Consider the following 16,303-nt stretch of genomic DNA (forward strand, 5'->3'; position numbering starts at 1 on the left):
TCAGCTGATAATGTTCCCCTTTAACATAGTCAATCCTCGAGCAGGATTGGCAACTGCAAAGCAGGTATGCCGGGCTGCCAATCAGGGACAGGTGAGGAAAACAAGCGCTCAAAGGAGACATGCAAATCAAATAGGAGCGCTGGCAGGAGATGAAAACAAAACGAGGAAATGAAGTGACAGATTGTCACACTTTTGTGTGAACATAAACACTCTGACGCCCCGTTTACACTAAGCTAGATAAGGTTATCCAGGGTAAATCCCACCTAATCTTATCCGTGTCCACACACGACAATGCCACCGTTAAAGACCACCTACACCTTGGGTGTCAAACTCTAGCCCGCGGCCCAAACTTGGCCCGCCGTGTAATTTAATTTGGCCCTTGAGGCATTATCAAATCAACATTAGAGCTGGCCCGCCGGTGTTGTACAGCGGCGGTGCCGCCAATACTCATACTTGCCAACCCTCACGATTTTCCCGGGAGACTACCGAATTTCAGTGCCCCTCCCGAAAATCTCCCGGGGCAATCATTCTCCTGAATTTCTCCCGATTTGCACCCGGACAATAATATTGGAGGCGTGCCTTAAAGGTACTGAAAAAAATAGAAGATTAAAATGAAATTTAAAAAATCGGTCTTAGCCTGGGCCCTGGAGAGGGGTTGCAGACTGAGGCCGAGGGAAAAAAAACAACAACTCATATCCATAGAACACATCCCTCTTCCATGTGTGTAAGAGGGAAACATCAAAGAACACAGAGGACATTAAAGACATTAAAGCAGCAGATACAACCAGACACTTCTACATACAGCTATGAATAAAAAGTAAAAGAAACATATCCACTGTGGTGGCCTCTGCGGTGTTCCACGCCATCGTCCGCTGGGGTGGAGGGAGGATGGCCAGAGACAGGAGCAGACCCAACAAAGCAACCGAGACAGCCGACTCCACCCGATGGATGAGCGAGGATACGTCCAAGGTGACTGAGGTGTCCGACACCTGCTCACCCAGCCAAGACACCGCAAAGCCTCTCCGTCCCAGCGCTCAGTGCTAGCTTATCTGAACAATATCCAGTGTTGTGGTATTTCAATGAACTGGACTCCAGTGTGCTGTGGGGCCCTATTGTGGTGAATCAAACCTCAAATCTTTATTAGACGCGTAAACAATGTGATAAGGAACATTTTGCATTAATCAATCTCGGGATCTAGATATCTGGTCAGGACACTCCTCTTTCTTTTGCCTTCACCGTCATTGTCCATTCCTTTATGGTGACTTTATATACTCTGGACCTAAACGTTGAGTCTGCGACATACATGGCGGACAATAACCCATACAGTCTGCTTTGCCAGTCCAAATGCATTCACCGTTTTCCTGGACGGCCAGGTAATACAAAGCACACGCTACCTTTTTTAATTACATCCACGGGAGCCCGCATTCTCGTTGTCTCTCCTTCAACAAATGGACAAAGTTATTTGCTAAGTAGAATCACAGCTGACCCAGCTGGACATTCGAAAGTTCTTTTGCTGTCTGAGAAGTGTTGTATCCTAAATAGCTGCAATCGCTTTCTCTTAAGGCTGGGGGTCTCAGACACGCGGCCCACGAGACGTTATTTTTGCGGCCCCCACCTTAATATGAAAGTTTAATGTTTGTGCAGCCCGAGAGTTTAATATGAATGGCGCTTGACATGGTTGTGTTATTTGGGTTCAAAATTACTCTTTCAACGTTCTGGGTTGCCTACATCTGTGTTGGTGGAAAAGCGGCAAATGAGTGAAAGCGACCGAGACGTTGCCATTACGGCTAGTTTGGGTGTCCCGCGATTCGATTCAATATCGATTCTTGGGGTCACGATTCGATTCAAAATCGATTCTTTTTTTCAATTCAACACCATTCTCGATTCAAAAACGATTTTTTTGCCGATTCAAAAGGATTCTGTATTCATTCAATACATAGATTTCAGCAGGATCTACCCCAGTCTGCTGACATGCTAGCAGAGTAGTAGATTTTTGTCAAAAGCTTTTATAATTATAAAGGACAATGTTTTATCAACTGATTGCAATAATGTACATTTAATTTAACTATTAAACAAACCAAAAATATGACTTATTTTATCTTTGTGAAAACATTGGACAGTGTGTTGTCAAGCTTATGAGATGTGATGCAAGTGTAAGCCACTGTGACACTATTGTTCTTATTATTGTTTTATAAATGTCTAATGATAATGTCAATGAGGAATTTTTAATCACTGCTCTGCTGAAATTATAACTAATATTGAAACTATTGTTGATAACATTCATTTTTGTTTCACTACTTTTGGTTTGTTCTGTGTGGTGTTTGTGTCTCCTCTCAATCGCTCTGTTTATTGCAGTTCTGAGTGTTGCTGGGTCAGGTTTGGTTTTGGAATTGGATTGCATTGTTATGGTGTTGCTGTGTATTGTTTTGTTGGATTGATTAAAAAAAAAAAAAAAAATTGATTTTTTAAAAATTTGAATTGATTCTAAAAATTGCACAACATGAGAATCCCAATTCGAATTGATTTTTTCCCACACCCCTAGTTGCCATGGAGAAGAGGGTTGTCTTACGTGCCTGGCTGCTGTCACACCGCGACACCTGTCCGTCAGTAATAACAGTCCCCGATAACTCGGACCAACTCAAACCGTTATTTCTTTTTTTTATTGTTTAATTGGTATTGCCTCACACGACGAACACTACATATATTTCTATATGACGCCAGATAACACTCCGGGAGCCGTCACTTTTTTGCGCTCGCTATCCCGGTACTTTCCTGGCTATTTTCCGCCAACCGCCGTGTTGCTGTAGGGAGGAAAAGCAGAACGACACACATTGCGGAAATAACGTTATTCTCCGTGCGTGGGCTAAATACCAATATATTCCACAACCCCAAACATGTCTTTTTCAAAGCCTGCAGTAAAGAAAAAGGTTTGTGATGAGCAAAGACAATTCCAGGAAAAGTGGGAGATGCAATATTTCTTAGTTGAGCACAGGGGCACCCCGACGTGTCTTATTTGCACAGAGAAAGTTGCGATTGCACAAGGGATACAATTTGAAACGTCATTATACAACTAGACATGCTGAGGAGTATTCAAAATATATTTTAAGTAGTGCATTCAACTGAATATGGGTTGAAAAGGATTTGCAAATCATTGTATTCTGTTTATATTTACATCTAACACAATTTCCCAACTCATATGGAAACGGGCTTTGTAATTATTCGTTTAAACAACTTAGTGTAGACACGGCCTGAATCATTTCTATACTTTTTATTTATGTTTTTATGCTTTTTCCAATCCATCTGACAGGCCAGCTCCAACAATCCTCTCAACATGACCGAAAGAGTAACTCAAACAATGGCTCCCTTTTGAAAACTGCTATACAACTATAAACAGGACATTTTAAAATCAAGGATTTTCCCTCTGGAAAGCAAGAAAAAGGACTTCCTGAGACTCTGTACCAGTGGAATCCAGTGGTAAGAAGTCATCATTTACCTCGAGATCAAAGACCGAAAAAACTGTTACGCACAACTTAAATCTAAATGATACCGTGTCTTTTCCAAGACTCTAAAGACAGCTGCAATCCACTCGGTGCTGATCCGAAGCCAACTTAGAACGTTGGTATCCGTGGTTGACGATTTAACGAACAGATTTTTGCCACGGTCACAGCCAAATGTGACTGAATATCACAAACAAGTTAGCATAAAGACTCAGACGGACAGAGCAACTGTGCCAAATGCCACAGTCGAAGATACGCCTCTGCCTGCAGACGGCGCCATATCTAACACAAACATAAACAAGATGGTTACATGCAGCTTCCCAAGTGTCACAAAGCAGCTACCTGAGGTCTTGGCTAAACACCGAGGGATCCAACAGCTGATTGTGCATACGGCGCTGTGGACATCAGACACCAACATTCTTAAATCCTGAAGAAAGACTTTATTGTAGTCAGCTGGAGGCGTGTCTTAATGAAATTAAACAATGAATGTCCGCTAACTTTTTGCAACTCAACGCCAAAAAAACGGAAATGCTGATTATCGGTCCTGCTAGACACCGACTTCTATTTAATAATACAACTCCAACATTTGACAACCAAACAATTAAACAAGGCGACTCGGTAAAGAATCTGGGTATTATCTTCGACCCAACTCTCTCCTTTGAGTCACACATTAAAAGCGTTACTAAAACGGCCTTCTTTCATCTCCGTAATATCGCTAAACAAAATGTCCTCGACAATCCGTGACGTCAGGCGCACGGCGTCATCATACCGCGACGATTCAGCAGGATATTTCGGCGCAAAATTTTAAATTGCAATTTAGTAAACTAAAAAGGCCGTATTGGCATGTGTTGCAATGTTAATATTTCATCATTGATATATAAACTATCAGACTGCGTGGTCGGTAGTAGTGGCTTTCAGTAGGCCTTTTAGTAACAAATTGCTTTTAACTAATGGTTTTATTTCCTCTTACGATCTCAATTTTATGTTTTTAACTGAGACATGGCTCCACAAAGACACAACAAATGCAGTTCTGATTGAAACTAGCCCACCTCACCGTAACTATCAATCCTCCAGACTTTAATCACTACCTGCAAACCACCACAGAATTCAAACTCATTTATTGATTATTTTATGGAATTACTTTCAGTTGTGTGCCCTGACCTTGATTGTTTAAATGCGCATGTAGATGTAGTCAATGACAGGCCCGCCAAAGAACTCGGTGCTGTCCTTGAAATGATTGATCTAACTCAGCATGTAAACGAGCCCACCCACAACAGAGGCCACACTCTTCATTTGATCACTACTAAGGGTCTCGCTATTTTAAAACGTGAATGTTATCGATGCTGCTTTATCAGATCATTTCTGTGTTTTTTCTTTGACTTGTCCGTTAGACCCGAACCAGCAGTTGGGTCCGCGGTTGTTAGGGGAAGACTCATAACTGACAGCATACGGACATAGTTTGTAGAAATGATTAGGTTTGAAAACACGCCATATAGCAGGGGTGTCAAACTCAAATACAGAGTGGGCCAAAATTTAAAACTGAACAAAGCTGTGGGCCGAGGTTGAACAAATTAATCCTTTAATAGGGACCCAAACAAGTTTTCATTGAATATTGACCAAGCAAGGCTTATATAACTTTATAGTGACATGCAAAATCGATTTTAAAATAATAATAATTAAAAAATATCAATGGCATATCAAATAGAATAAAAATACAAATTGAATGCCTCTTTTCGGCGGTAGGTTTGAGTTTGGTGGTAGCGGGGGTGCATATTGTAGCGTCCTGGAAAAGTTTTTGATGCAAGGGGTTCTGGGTATTTGTTCAGTTGTGTTTATGTTGTGTTACAGTGCGGATGTTCTCCCGAAATGTGCTTGTCATTCTTGTTTGCTGTGGGTTCACTGTGTGGCGTATATTTGTAACAGTGCTAAAGTTGTTTGTACGGCCACTGTCGTGGAAATTTCTTAAAGACGATCCTTTATTGACAAATAGCTTGACAATGATTTATTAAAGTAACAAACAAATAATAACAAGCTTTGCAAAGCAAGACCAAACCAGAACAACACATCCGTTCGTTCCAGCTTGTTCTAACTCTTTTAGAATATGTCATGACAATGATACATTCTCAGAAGTCCCGCTCTCCATGCTCATAACATACAGTATCCCAGTAAAATAATGCCCAAGGTCCTGTGAAGGGGAGAGGGTGTTGTTTGCCCAGAAGGGTGACACAGAAGACAGAGCTTGATCAGATTAGAGGTCTCCTGCAGAGCGTCACATTCCTAAGCCTAATAAACAACTTTTGGAGACCCTTTTAAAGAACATCATCAATTAAAACGAGTACAAGTAATTTTGCTATCACACCACCCTCAGTGTGACCTGTATGGCTGTTGACCAAGTATGCCTTGCATACACTTGTGTGTGTGTATGAGCCGGCACGCTGTTTGTATGGAGGAAAAGCGGACGTGGCGACATGTAGAGACCGCCAAAGGCAGTGCTTTTACGGCCCGCCCCCGATATTATTGTCCAGGTGGAAATCGGGAGAATTTCGGGAGGGGCACTGAACTTCGGGAGTCTCCCGGTAAAATCGGGAGGATTGACGAATATGAGTATTAGTGGTGAATGCGGTGTTACAGCGGCGGGCCAGCTCTAATGTTCATTTGATATTGCCTCAAGGGCCAAATGAAATTACACGGCGGGCCAGAGTTTAACACTCATGCCATATAGTAATTATGATGACCTGCCGAACTCATATTCATCAAGGTCAGAAGAGTTAAAAGTAGACAAAAGGCGTCTCGGCAAAATGAAGACTGTCTGGGCAAAGAAAAAGGAATGCCGCAGAGCTGAACGGAAATGGCGCGAATCAGAAGAGTTTTTATTGCAATTGTTTGAGAACGGGTTTGCGAAACCATCCATCCATCCATCTTCAACCGCTGGACTACAGCTCCAGCAGAGACCCCCAGACTTCCTTCTCCGGAGCAACATTAGCAACTTCCTCCTGGGGGATCCCGAAGCATTCCCAGGCCAGAGAGGAGATGTAATCCCCCCATCTGGTCCTTGGCCATTTTGGTCCGTCGCACTGAGTTTCCTCCCAGTGCGACGAGGACCTCCCTCGGGAGATGCTCATGAGTTATACGCACGAGATACCCGAACCACCTAAGCTGTCTCCTTTCCAAGCAAAGGGGCAGCGGCTCTACTCCGAGTCGCTCTCGGGTGACTGAACCTCTCTCCCTATCTCTAAGGGAGATGCCAGCCACCCTTCTGAGAAAACTCATTTCGGCCACTTGTATCTGCGATCTTACTCTTTCGGTCATGACCCACATTTCTTGACCATAGGTGAGAGTAGGAATGTAGATAGCTCGGTAGACCGAGAGCTTTGCCTTCTGGCTCAGCTCTGGTTTCGTCACAATACTGCCCCAGATGCTCTGATTCTCCGGCTGATTTCCTTCTCCATCTTTCCCTCACTCGTGAACAAGACCCTGAGATACTTAAAGGGGAACATTATCACAATTTCAAGAGGGTTAAAAACAATAAAAATCAGTTCCCAGTGGCTTGTTGTATTTTTTGACGTTTTTTTCAAAATTTTACCGGTCTCGGAATAACCCTAAATAAAGCTTTAAAGTGCCTTATTTTCGGCTCTCTGCGAAGACACTGGCCATTTCCCTGTGACGTCACACAGTGCTGCCAATGTAAACAAACAATGGTAATAGCACAGCAAGTTATAGCGACATTAGCTCGGATTCAAACTCGGATTTCAGCGACTTAAGCGATTCAACAGATTACGCATGTATTGAAACAGATGGTTGGAGTATGAAAGTATTGAAGAAGAAACTGAAGCTATTGAGCGAATTCATAGCCATAGCATGGCCGAATAGCTGCGTTAGCATCGCCGGTAAAATGTGCGGACCAAACGATCAGGACTTTCGCATCTTTTGACACTGGAGCAACTTAAATCCGTCGATTGGTAAGTGTTTTTTTTTCGCATTAAATGTGGGTGGAAGGAAACGTAATATAGTTGCAAATGCATCTGCAGGTTATCCATACATCTCTGTGCCATGTCTGCTTTAGCACCGCCGGTAAATAGCATGTTAGCATCGATTAGCGTAGCATGTTAGCATTGATTAGCTGGCAGTCAACATCAACAAAACTCACCTTTGTGATTTTGTTGACTATCGTTGCAAATGCACCTGCAGGCTATCCATACATCTCTGTGCCATGTCTGTCTTAGCATCGCCGGTCAAATGTGGAACAACTCTGGTACATTCAATGGGGGTCTGGCGGCAGACACTTTGGCATCTTCGGGCCAGTGGTGCAACTTGAATCCCTCCCTGTTAGTGTTGTTACACCCTCCGACAACACACCGACGAGGCATGATGTCTCCAAGGTTCCAAAAAATAGTAAAAAAAACGGAAAATAACAGAGCTGAGACCCGGTGTTTGTAATGTGTTGAAAATGAAAATGGTGGGCGTGTTACCTCGGAGACGTCACGTTCTGACGTCATCGCCTCCAGCGTGATAAACAGAAAGGCGTTTAATTCGCCAAAATTCGCCCATTTAGAGTTCGGAAATCGGTAAAAAAAATATATGGTCTTTTTTCTGCACCATCAAGGTATATATTGACGCTTACATAGGTCTGCTGATAATGTTCCCCTTTAAACTCCTCCACCTGGGACAGAGTCTCGTTCTCTACCTGGACTGTGCAAACCATCGGTTTCCTGCTGAGAGCCACGGCCTCAGATTTGGAGATGCTGATCCTCATTCCAGCCAGTGCGAACCGATCCAGTGAGAGCTGAAGGTCACAAACCGTGCCATTAGGACCACATCGTCTGCAAAAAGCAGTGATGCAACCCTAGCCCCCGAGACGTATACCCTCTCTGCCATGGTCTCGACTCTGCCTAGAAATCCTGTCCATGAAAGTCACAAACAGGAGGAATTTTAGGAGGAGGAATGGGAATTTTACTTCGCGAAACCGTGCAACATAAAACACATATAACACAGAATAAAATAACATGAGCTGTAACTGAGCTATCAGATCTTGTTATTGTTCATGTGCCTGATGGCCGAGGGGAAAAAACTGTTCAGGTGGCGGGAGGTGTGGGTCTGGATGGACCGTAGTCTCCTGCCTGAGGGGAGAATAGTTTGTGTCCAGGGTGAGATGAATCAGCTGTGATCCGACCCACACGCCTCCTGGTCCTGGAGGAGACCAGGTCCTGGAGGGATGGGAGTTTGCCTCTCTCCAAGCTCCAAGTTCATTATGTGATTCACAAAGAAAAGCTCAATGACTTAAACCAGACTTTGCGTAGAATAAGGGAAAATATTTTTCTGAAATCGTCTCAAACTGTAGTAACAACTCTCTTGTCCTGTTTGCAACCGTAGACAAATTGACAAACCCTCCAATTATACTTGCAGTAGAACTCATTTCCACATCAAAGTGCAATGAGTTTGTGATATTCTTTCATGTTTTTAAGTTCAAGGCATTAAAAATGCAATACTTCCTGGAAAACAAAAAGCTACTCAGCAGCCAGCCAGTCAACTGCCTGCTGCCTTCATGAGTTACCCTCTAGATTTCTAAAAATCCGTGCTGAAAACTTTCTTACCACAATTCCCTCATCGAGTTAACATCTCACTTCACACTGGAACATTTCCAAAAGCTTTAAAAACCGCTGTCACTAAGCCCTTCCTAAAGAAGAACAGTTGTGGTACCACAGTTCTAAACAACTATAGGCCCATATCAAACCTGCTGTTTTGGGGCAAAGTCCTAGAATAAATTGTATACCAACAGCTTAGTGACTTTCGCCTTTCATCATGTGTTTGATATTTTCCAATCAGGCTTTAGGCCCTACCACAGAACTGAAACAGCACTGATCAAGCTAACAAATGATATCTGCCTGAACACATATCAATCAATCAATCAATCAAAGTTTACTTATATTGTTGGAATAATTATGTATATATTATCACACAACTCTTATGCTTTAAGGCCGTTGCTATAGTTATTATCAATTGTGCTCAAGCTGTACTTTTTCTATCTGTGCAAAGCAAGTCGTCTCGTATCGGTGTTTTCAGACCCTGAATCGGGAACGTCAAGTGCCGTGACGCAGACAGAGCAGAGACAGGGCGATATCACGGGTATCAACACATTTGTATTTCATTAATAGTCATATATTGTGTTTAACTGGTATTGTCGAGATTACCCCCTTCCCTCAGCGACAGCTTCAGTGATGTAACCAGGGACTTCCCAAATAAATAGAGGAAGCATGTGGGCTGGACTTTAGAGCATAGTTTGGATCTGTAACTAGAGTACAGCCCAAAAAACGTCTCTCCTAATTTGAGCCAAATTGAACTCTTGTCTCTGCATGATTCATTGCTTCTTGTCTGTTTAATAGATGTCATCAGTGTTTGACATGTATAGCCAATATCTCAAAGGGCTGCAAAAAACAACAACATTATTGGCTCTGATCCCACATCAGGGCAAAAAAAACTCAACTCAATGGCAACAACTAGAAACCTTGGAAGGAACCGCAGAGCCAGATTTCTTAAAAACGCAGATTTGTGGCCGGGACATATGGTACAATGCAGTCAACAAGATAGGATGGAGACTCCTCTATGGGGTCTTGGGGCACAAGGAGGTTAACCCCTTTACTACTGTTACCCCAGGTGGCCTTTGGCAAAGGCCTAGTGCTTCACTGCCCCCTAGCCAGGGATACGGTGAAGACCGCAACGGCGAGGCAGGCGGAAGATTGTAGATTTAAGAACTACCACAACGGTGGGAGAAGGCTGCAGCAGAAAAGGGTCCCCAGTCGTCTTGGACTCCATGCCACTGTCAAGGATGGTGGGGTGACTGTCTGTCTGTGCACCAGTCTCCCCACTTTAAACTAAGTCGCGGACAGGCATCCTCCATAAAGGGATACACCCCTACCAGGAGGATTGTCGTACTTGTTCGAGTGATTGCCGCTGACGATGATGAATAGGATCAAAATTTGTTGTCCTAGTCAAAAGTCTAGCAGCCACATTCTGTACCAACTGTAATCTTTTAATGCTAGACATAAGGAGACCTTCTATTTATAGCATTTTTCACTTGTTTTTAAGAAGGAAAATTGTTTTATGTTTTCCTCATTTTATGTGTGTTTTTTGTGCTTTTTATGCTGAATTAGTCACCAATATAATATATTACCATTATTGTTTTATGTTTATACAGGTATACGTCATTGTAAATATTACAGAAAACATGCTGGCAGGTGGCGAACAAAGCATTATTTTCTTGAGTTTTTCATGTCTTTTCTACAGAGTTACTCTCTTGAAAAACACACGTTTCACTTTCTTTTTGTCACTTTTCTAGATATTTCCGGCAAACTCCGGCCAAATTCACTTCCTATGAAGGACAATGATTGGTTGATGAACGCAAGGCGTCGGCGACATCACAGGACAGGAAGTAGGTGCACGTGACTCACATGATTGCCGACACATTTGCAGCCTGACTCCAATGTCCCGATCGTTATTAGACTCCTCATTTGAACTTCCTGTTGTCATTAGTTTGACTTTCACAACAAGTTTATGTTTGAACCATGAACAATCACGTTCCTGGTGCAGGCGGGAAACAACTGTTGACTGTAACACGCTGAAAGGCGGGGCTGTGTGGTTTTGAAGCTGACGTCACGGCACTCAGTGTTGCAGACGCCCCTCAATGACCTCATTTAAGTGGGATCGGCTGCCCTCGAAGCGCTCAAAGAGGAACAATGGGGCTTCACTCGCATCTGTGCATTGCTGAAGAAGACGCCGTAGGTCAGGGGTCCCCAAACTATGGAAATCCCAAGTTAAAAAACAACAGCAAAACTTGTATTTTATTTTTATTTTGTTATTATTCTTTTTTTAATCTGTCCTTATTAATCCATTTTTTACCGCTTGTTACTCTTGGTGTCTTGTAGCCGCTCAGGCAAATCATATTGTCTAAAAATGCACTTTGCCATCGATAACGTTACATAATCGGGCTCGGAATATATATATATATATATATATATATATATATATATATATATATATATATATATATATATATATATATATATATATATTTCATCCCTACAAGCCTGTTTTGCAGGTTTCCCTAGTCTTTAAGGGATTTTATAATATATCATCTGGATTTTAATATGTATATATATATATATATATATATATATATATATATATATATATATATATATATATATATATATAAACATTTGAAAATCCCCTGAAGAGCAAGGAAACCTGCAAAACAGGCTTGTAGGGATGAAATAGTCTCTGTTTTAAAATATATCATCTGGATCATATTATATTATATATTTATATTTTGTTTCACAAAATCCTCTGAAGAGCATTTTTCCTTACATAACGTGTGTGTATATATATATGTGTGTGTATATTTATATAATATATAATTATATATTATAAAATCCCCTGAAGAGCCGGTACACCTGCAAAACAGATTTGTAGGGATGACATAGTCTCTGTTTTCTAATATATCATCTGGATTATATATTTATTTTATATTATAAAATCCTCTGAAGAACATTTTTCCTTACATAACATATATATGTATATTTATTATATGTATATATATATATGTATATGTGTGTATATATAAATATATATATAGTTATCTGTGTGTAATATATATATATATATATGTATTTATATATGTATATATATATATATATATATATATATATATATATATATATATATTATAAAATCCCCTGAAGAGCAAGGAAACCTGCAAAACAGGCTTATAGGGATAAAATAGTCTCTGTTTTAGAATATATCTTCTGGATTTTATTATATATATATATATATATATATATATATATATATATATATATATATACACACACACCATGTAGGGATGAAATAGTCTGTGTTTTTTCCTTACATAACGTATATTTATATATATATATATATATATATATATGTGGAGGGGCTCCGGTATGATGGCCATGGATGAAGTACTGGCTGCCCAAAATGAGGACTCAGGATGAACAGCTCGCATATGTATCGGTTGGAGACATCTCTGTGCTGCTGATCCGCCTCCGCTTGGGATGCTTCCCTGCTGGCTCCACTTTGGATGGGACTCTCGCTACTATATTGGATCCACTTTGGACTTGATTTTCACGGTTACGTTAGATCCACTATGGATTGGACTTTCACAATATCATGTTAGATCCACTCGACATCCATTGCTTTCGGTCCCCCGATATATATGGTCCTCTCCAAGGTTTCTCATAGTCATAATGGTCGACGTCCCACTGGAGTGAGTTTTTCCTTGCCCTAATGTGGGCTCTACCGAGGATGTCGTGGTTTGTGCAGCCCTTTGAGACATTTGTGATTTAGGGCTACATAAATAAACATATATATATATATATATATATATATGTGCACACGTATGTATGTATGTACAGCCCAGCCACATTTTTTAAGCCAATGCAGCCCCCGAGTCAAGAAGTTTGGGGACCCCTGCTACAGGTAACAATAATGGATGTATTGTGCAGGCAGGGCAATTACAGGCAACCTTCCCCGATGCTGTCAGGTTTGCAGCCAGATGTCTGTGTGAATCCCCCAAAGAGAGCGAGCAGGCAGGAAAGCTGTACGCCAAGCTAATCGCACTCCTCACTCACTTGTGACACGCACACTCAGACGCCACCGACACACCCAATTGTGCACACTGGAGCCAAACTCCAGATCCCGAAAAGCTGCGGATTAGAAAAGGAGGCATTTCCCAAAACATTCTGCGGCCTGTCTGATGACATGATTGTCAATCCGCTTAATTCCGCCTCAAACTTCTTTTCAGTCAGAGATTGTGACTTGGAAGGCAGACGGAGAGTAAATAACTGGTCCTCTTGTCCAAACTTGCTCACTCTCTTTCTCTGGAAATACTTTTTTTTATTTTTTTATTACCAACATCAAACAAGCATGAAAGCAGCTGCTTTCTATGGTGGCCCATGAAGGCTGGCACACATTCTTTCTTTACGAGTTGAAATATGTTTGCTTCTATCTCCGTACATTCTTTAATTGCTTCCATGCTCACTACATGTGGCTTTTACCACTCTTAATAATTTCAAGGCTGTTTATGTTTTTTCCCCCCTCTTCCTTTTTAGTGACAAACATCTCCGTCTCCTAGTGTTGTCCCGATGCCAATATTTTGGTACCGGTACCACAATCATTTCAATACTTTTGGGTACTTTTCTAAATAAAAGGGACCACAAAAAATGCATTATTGGCTTTATTTAAACAAAAAATCTTAGAGTACATGAAACATATGTTTATTATTGCAATTTAGGCCTTAAATAAAACAGTGAACATAAAAGACAACTTGTCTTTTAGTAGTAAGTAAACAAACAAAGGCTCCTAATTTAGCTGCTGACATATGCAGTAACATAGTGTGTCATTTAGACACCTATTATTAAGGACAAAGTGTAAAAAAAATATTATTATTCTACTTGTTCATTTACTGTTAATATCTGCTTACTTTCTCTTTTAACATGTTCTATCTACACTTCTGTTAAAATGTAAAAATCACTTATTCTTCTGTTGTCTGTCTGATACTTTACATTAGTTTGGGATGATACCACAAGTTTGGCTATCGATCCGATACCAAGTAGCTACAGGATCATACATTGGTCATATTCAAAGTCCTCATGTGTCCAGGGACATATTACCTGAGTTTCTAAACATTATATAAATAAAAAAAACAAAAACGAAAGAAGATGTTGTGATGTGTTGTGTTCTGACCCGGTTTTCTGCCAGTCACCCCCAGAGTTCGTTAGATGACACATAAGCTGGTTTTAAATGAATCCGAGACAGAGGTGCTTATCTTGATATTCTATTACCAAAGCTTTGGGAGACCAATCTACGTACAACACCTTTCAATCACATTGCCCAAATTGATCTGACTATACTACGGAAGTTTCGCCTCTTACACCCTCTCACTCGCCCCCCTTATTCTCCTCTCCCGTCCTCCTACAGTAGCCAGGGACATTTGAGATAAGAAGAGTGTTATGACTTCTCGCTACATTCCAACTTTTAAGGTCTATGCATGGCCAATACTTTGCTGTTCTAAAATATGACTAAGATTTAAAAAGATATCTATCTCCATCAGATGCCAAAAAAATATCGACGTAATCATGGTAGTATCAACTAGATACGTAATGTACCTGGTATCTGTCATTACTTGGACTTTGGTGTGGTTTGTGTTCCCCTGGTGCAAAGCGATTAGACCGGACACGGCGTGAAGGTAATGACATATTTTAGTTTTATTATAAACGGGAACAAACAAAAGGCACTCCCAGCGGAGGTTCAAAACTTGGCTATGAAAACAAAAACTTGCACTAAGGCAAAAAACTTACTTGGAACCATAACGGAACATGGATCATCGGCATGGATAACAAGGGTGTGTCGAGGGTGAGTAGAAGATGATGTAGCCAGGCTGACTGCCTGGCAACTACAGGCTTAAATTGTGCTGTGATTATTGACAGGTGCGGGAGTCCAAACAAATGAGCCAGGTGAAATTAATGGTTGTCATGGAAACTAAAACAAACAAGGGTGCGCAAAAACAAGAACTAATGGAGTCAAAAACAAAACGGAATATAACTAAACAGAACATGATCACAAAGACATGACAGTACAGTGGATGTCAGGTGTAGATCCACCAATGGCGTTTGTTTACATTGTGACACCGCTGAGCTACGGTGTGTAGTTAAGCATGTTTAGCTATTCCTTGTCCTGCAGTGATAATAGTACTTGTAAGAAACATACTTTATTTGTCGCCACGGAGGCGAGGATTAGCGATTCAGTGGTGTTTCAGTGTTATAAGTTTATGGAAGTAGAATTGTCTCACATCAACTTATATATATATCAATATGATATTAACACATGCATATATTCATAAATATACAAATACAAATGTGATATACAAATAAATAAATCATTTGTATAATTATACGCGTATTTGTAAATATATTTTTGAGATTTGAAAATATATACAAATAAAATGTATAAATATAAAAATGTGAAATACAAATAAATCAAGAATTTATATAAATAAACCTGTATTTGTCAATATATTTTGGAGATTTGTATATAAATATGCTTGATTTTCTATTTGTATTGAATTTGCATATGTGGATCGCTTTTTTTGCTTTTGTGTCGCCGAGACATTCCTCCCGCAAACCAAATGTGACCTACACACTCCCCTGAACAACCAGCAGAGAGCACTGCATCTGGTTTTGTCCTACTAATTTCAGCGGTCCATCGTAGTTTGTTGACATGTACAACTTTCTCTGACGCTGCCACGGAAAGACGTGTTTTTATGCCGCTCCTTCTTTGTCTCATTTTGTCCACCAAATGTTTTATACTGTGCGTGAATGCACAAAAGTGAGCTTTGTTGATGTTATTGACTTGTTGGAGTGCTAATCAGGCATATTTGGTCAATGCATGACTGCAAGCTAATCAATGCTAACATGCTATTTAGGCTAGCTGTTTGTACATATTGCATCATTATGCCTCGTTTGTAGCTATATTTGAGCTCATTTAATTTCCTCTACTTATGTCCTCTGTGTATTTAATTTGTATTTGCATGTCTCATGACACTTTATCTGTATGTAATATTGACCGCATTTCTGTTCCAGACCACAGCAAAACGTTACCAGCTTGCCAAAGATTGTAATAAATCCATTAGAAGAAGACAGCCTGCCGTTTCCTTTAACTTGGACACACGCATCGACACCTTTGGTAAGTCTGAAGCCAGTCATTTCCAGGAGTTATCTCACCTTCCGAGAAGC

At 40.8% G+C, this 16,303-nt stretch overlaps 1 protein-coding gene across 8 annotated transcripts in view; it reads left to right on the top strand.

Moving 5' to 3' along the window:
- The window catches only part of LOC133541663 (heparan sulfate glucosamine 3-O-sulfotransferase 6-like), a 97,584-nt gene that overhangs the window by 19,803 nt on the left and 61,478 nt on the right, over window positions 1-16,303 (top strand). For 4 of the 8 annotated variants that reach the window (XM_061885188.1, XM_061885189.1, XM_061885196.1 and 1 more), the window contains 3 exons: window positions 3,308-3,474; window positions 10,831-10,923; window positions 16,151-16,253. The gene's annotated coding sequence lies outside the window, so the exon portion shown is untranslated. The remainder of the gene's footprint in view (window positions 1-3,307; window positions 3,475-10,830; window positions 10,924-16,150; window positions 16,254-16,303) is intronic. The other 4 variants (XM_061885192.1, XM_061885193.1, XM_061885194.1 and 1 more) reach the window with 1 other exon arrangement.

The sequence above is a fragment of the Nerophis ophidion genome, linkage group LG23, assembly GCF_033978795.1.
Source record: "Nerophis ophidion isolate RoL-2023_Sa linkage group LG23, RoL_Noph_v1.0, whole genome shotgun sequence".
Lineage (NCBI taxonomy): Eukaryota > Metazoa > Chordata > Actinopteri > Syngnathiformes > Syngnathidae > Nerophis > Nerophis ophidion.